We start from the raw sequence: 5,000 nt of genomic DNA on the forward strand, positions 1-5,000 counted from the left end.
CCGTGGACCGGCAATGACGCCACCCGCACCCGTTCGTGCACCACCCCAACCGCCAAACTCGCACCTCCAGCGGATGAACGGCGGACGTTTCCCGCACTCGTAAAGTGCAATCCACCCCTATAACTTGCGTTTCATGAAGAGTTATTTCCAATATGCGACATTCCCGCTGTCCGTATACATGAGCCGCGACCTGTACCACTTACGAGCGAGAGACGCGATCGCGTTGCTCACTGTACGGCGTCCGATACCGAGCCATCAGCATGTCGGTCCCCATGCGCGTTGCACTCGCACTCGCAGTCGCAAAAACGTGGGGCAAATATATTACGCGGAAGAGTTATAACAGACCGAGCCCCACTGCATGGGGGGAGTCTTTGTCACTAATGTACACAGATGGAACATTTTGGACTGGAACCAGATTACCCGTACACACGGCGCTGATTAGTAATCAATGCAGAGCCATCAAACTACAGCAAATATACACAACTGTCCGTATACATGCTGAAAGAGTCTGCCCAAAATGGGAACCACACGTCAGCCAGACACTCTGATCACGCACCACTCTCTGCTTCTAACAGGCGCACATACAATATGTAAGCACCAGCATGGAACAACATCCAGTGCATCTTCTCCGCCACATTACACAATCCACACTATCACAACCAGACCAGGAGGTCCGTGCGGAAAATACAATATCCCAGCCTTTCGACATCCACCATTGCGCAGACCAGGCACCAACACCCACACATGTCCTATACAACGGTGCACCCAACATCACAATAGTACCTCCTGTCACAGCGCACAAACAATGACATGAGTCAAAGACACAGGTCTCACACAAGCATAGAATTGGAGCGCCGCCTCTAATAAGCCAAAGGTGCATCCTGACGTGACAAATCTGATCATGTCACAAGCATTCACTTACTATAATCACTATCAACGAACCTGCCGCCCCCGCCCCCCCCCCCCCTACACCTTTCCGTACAACAACGTGTAACCTAACCTAACCTAACCTAACCTATGTTGTACCTTAACCTAACCTATGTTGTACCTTAACCTAACCTATGTTGTACCTTAACCTAACCTATGTTGTACCTTAACCTAACCTATGTTGTACCTTAACCTAACCTATGTTGTACCTTAACCTAACCTATGTTGTACCTTAACCTAACCTATGTTGTACCTTAACCTAACCCATGTTGTACCTTAACCTAACCCATGTTGTACCTTAACCTAACCCATGTTGTACCTTAACCTAACCCATGTTGTACCTTAACCTAACCCATGTTGTACCTTAACCTAACCCATGTTGTGCCTCAACCTAACCCATGTTGTGCCTCAACCTAACCCATGTTGTGCCTCAACCTAACCCATGTTGTGCCTTAACCTAACCCATGTTGTGCCTCAACCTAACCCATGTTGTGCCTTAACCTAACCCATGTTGTGCCTTAACCTAACCCATGTTGTGCCTTAACCTAACCCATGTTGTGCCTTAACCTAACCCATGTTGTGCCTTAACCTAACCCATGTTGTGCCTTAACCTAACCCATGTTGTGCCTTAACCTAACCCATGTTGTGCCTTAACCTAACCCATGTTGTCGCCTTAACGTAACCCACGTTGTCGCCTAAACCTGCTCTGTAATTGTTATACGACTCGTTCAATTACTGTAGTGTTGCCCACCCGCAACCCTCGCAATATAGTTCGCTACTCGCACTGCCCGCACCCCTGTGTATCGCTTCATGTTAAACACCTTGCAAGTCTTGCTCACTTTCCACATGCTCCTGCTGTACACTGTAATGTGGATGGCAGCAGGACGTACATGCCGCCCCTCCCCACGTCCCCACCTTGCCCCCTGCCTTCGCAAGCTGGTTGGTGAGAAGTTTGCATGTTCAATGCCCTTCGCATGCGACGTACTCAGGCTACGTTGTGGTGCGGCCTGTGTCAACTGTCCGCTGATGTCGTACGCGTGAACCACAATCTGTACTGCACATTCGTCCTTATGTACTGAATGATACATCGTGGCACATGTGTGACCGCACAACGACTGCGCCCAAAAACGGCGGACCATACAGTGCAAATATTGTGCACGCAGCTACGTGTCGTCTCCCTATGAGAGCTGGATTGCAGTGTGGTACGCCATAGAGACGTGTGGGAGGAACGGACGCCGTGGATGGCGATCAGCATGAGCTGTCTGTTGATGTATTCGGACCTAGTCGTCTCTCCTCACACACCGTGATGGCATGGTGCACCGCGTTCCATATCTGCGACATGCTACAGAGGCCGGTTGACAGTCGTTCGAGCAATGGACATCGCATACGTACGGGGGCCACCTTCCACGTATTGTCTAGGCGTGCACATTTTGTTGCGTGTATGTGGGCAGACGTAGTGTGGCGTGACACCTGACACAGGCATGCAATAATCGTTGAAGTTGCAAATGGCGATGGACGCCTGCGTTTTCTGGTGAAGTTACGCAAATGAACAAATGGTAACCTGTTGTGGTGCGGTTGTTCTCGCTAGGGGTGAATCGGTGATGGCGACGATAGGTTGAGGTACTAACCGGTTGTTCCAGCGATACCCACCATGCCGACGAAACTGAACGGCATCTGGGTGTGAAGCGATACGCGGCGGTGGCTGGGTGGGACCGTCCCCGGCCGGTGAGGGGGCGCCTCCCGGCGTGCTGGCCGCGCGGTGCGTGGGCGCACGCGCTACAGCCGGCTGGTGGGGGCGGCCAGTGGCAGGCGCGCCGGCCGACGGACGCGGCAGGCGTCGCAGCTGCGCGCCGGCGCACCCTGCGCGCGGCGCCGTGCGGCCAAAGTAGGTCCTCGCGGGCCCGGTGCGAAGCGCGGTGGACATCTTCAGTGTGCTGGTCCGATTGAGGACTGTGTGCGTTGAGGATGCGCCGCCGCCCGGCGCTCGGCGCCGCGACGCCGTCTGCTGCTCGGTCGCCCCAGCGGTTCTCGCTGGTGGTTTGTATCGCAGCTGTGCGGATGTGTTGGCGCGTGCGCTGTGCTGGGAGAGTTCGCTTCGGCACCCAAGTGGGGCTTTTGTCCTTCTGTGGCGCTGGCGTTGGAGCTGCCGGTCACCGTAGGTGGCGCGTGTTGTCTCCCGCCGGCAATGCCACGACAGCACGCTCCCGGGCCTCTGTCGGCAGCGGCAAGCTCAGTTGGGAGCACGGGTGGTCGCACCGAAAGCGTCTACTCGCCTAACTCCGGGCGATTGCGCCTCTCTCGAACCCGACCAAGTACTTGGGACGGCGCTGCGCGCCGCCGGGACCTGAGAGGGTTTCGAGGTGTATTGTGCAGGGGAGCTCAGCCTCCTCCTGTTTGCAGAATGATTGAGCGGACGCTTGCGTGTTCGCGCGGGCCCCCGGGACACACTCCCGGGCGGCCGGCTGCTCAGCTCTAGTTGACGCAGCTCCCTGGTTGATCCTGCCAGTAGTCATATGCTTGTCTCAAAGATTAAGCCATGCATGTCTCAGTACAAGCCGCATTAAGGTGAAACCGCGAATGGCTCATTAAATCAGTTATGGTTCCTTAGATCGTACCCACGTTACTTGGATAACTGTGGTAATTCTAGAGCTAATACATGCAAACAGAGTCCCGACCAGAGATGGAAGGGACGCTTTTATTAGATCAAAACCAATCGGTCGGCTCGTCCGGTCCGTTTGCCTTGGTGACTCTGAATAACTTTGGGCTGATCGCACGGTCCTCGTACCGGCGACGCATCTTTCAAATGTCTGCCTTATCAACTGTCGATGGTAGGTTCTGCGCCTACCATGGTTGTAACGGGTAACGGGGAATCAGGGTTCGATTCCGGAGAGGGAGCCTGAGAAACGGCTACCACATCCAAGGAAGGCAGCAGGCGCGCAAATTACCCACTCCCGGCACGGGGAGGTAGTGACGAAAAATAACGATACGGGACTCATCCGAGGCCCCGTAATCGGAATGAGTACACTTTAAATCCTTTAACGAGTATCTATTGGAGGGCAAGTCTGGTGCCAGCAGCCGCGGTAATTCCAGCTCCAATAGCGTATATTAAAGTTGTTGCGGTTAAAAAGCTCGTAGTTGGATTTGTGTCCCACGCTGTTGGTTCACCGCCCGTCGGTGTTTAACTGGCATGTATCGTGGGACGTCCTGCCGGTGGGGCGAGCTGAAGGCGTGCGACCGCCTCGTGCGTGCTCGTGCGTCCCGAGGCGGACCCCGTTGAAATCCTACCAGGGTGCTCTTGAGTGTCTCGGTGGGCCGGCACGTTTACTTTGAACAAATTAGAGTGCTTAAAGCAGGCAAGCCCGCCTGAATACTGTGTGCATGGAATAATGGAATAGGACCTCGGTTCTATTTTGTTGGTTTTCGGAACCCGAGGTAATGATTAATAGGGACAGGCGGGGGCATTCGTATTGCGACGTTAGAGGTGAAATTCTTGGATCGTCGCAAGACGAACAGAAGCGAAAGCATTTGCCAAGTATGTTTTCATTAATCAAGAACGAAAGTTAGAGGTTCGAAGGCGATCAGATACCGCCCTAGTTCTAACCATAAACGATGCCAGCCAGCGATCCGCCGCAGTTCCTCCGATGACTCGGCGGGCAGCCTCCGGGAAACCAAAGCTTTTGGGTTCCGGGGGAAGTATGGTTGCAAAGCTGAAACTTAAAGGAATTGACGGAAGGGCACCACCAGGAGTGGAGCCTGCGGCTTAATTTGACTCAACACGGGAAACCTCACCAGGCCCGGACACCGGAAGGATTGACAGATTGATAGCTCTTTCTTGATTCGGTGGGTGGTGGTGCATGGCCGTTCTTAGTTGGTGGAGCGATTTGTCTGGTTAATTCCGATAACGAACGAGACTCTAGCCTGCTAACTAGTCGCGTGACATCCTTCGTGCTGTCAGCGATTACTTTTCTTCTTAGAGGGACAGGCGGCTTCTAGCCGCACGAGATTGAGCAATAACAGGTCTGTGATGCCCTTAGATGTTCTGGGCCGCACGCGCGCTACACTGAAGGAATCAG

General features: G+C 53.9%; 1 non-coding gene across 1 annotated transcript in view; it reads left to right on the forward strand.

Annotated features, from left to right (window-relative positions):
- The first annotated feature begins 3,413 nt into the window (after positions 1–3,413).
- The window catches only part of LOC124733593, a 1,905-nt gene continuing 318 nt past the window's right edge, over positions 3,414–5,000 (forward strand). The window contains exon 1 of the ribosomal RNA XR_007009017.1: positions 3,414–5,000. This exon is cut by the window's right edge and continues 318 nt beyond it. This is a non-coding gene — a ribosomal RNA (small subunit ribosomal RNA).

The sequence above is a fragment of the Schistocerca piceifrons genome, unplaced genomic scaffold (assembly GCF_021461385.2).
Source record: "Schistocerca piceifrons isolate TAMUIC-IGC-003096 unplaced genomic scaffold, iqSchPice1.1 HiC_scaffold_1400, whole genome shotgun sequence".
Taxonomy (NCBI): domain Eukaryota; kingdom Metazoa; phylum Arthropoda; class Insecta; order Orthoptera; family Acrididae; genus Schistocerca; species Schistocerca piceifrons.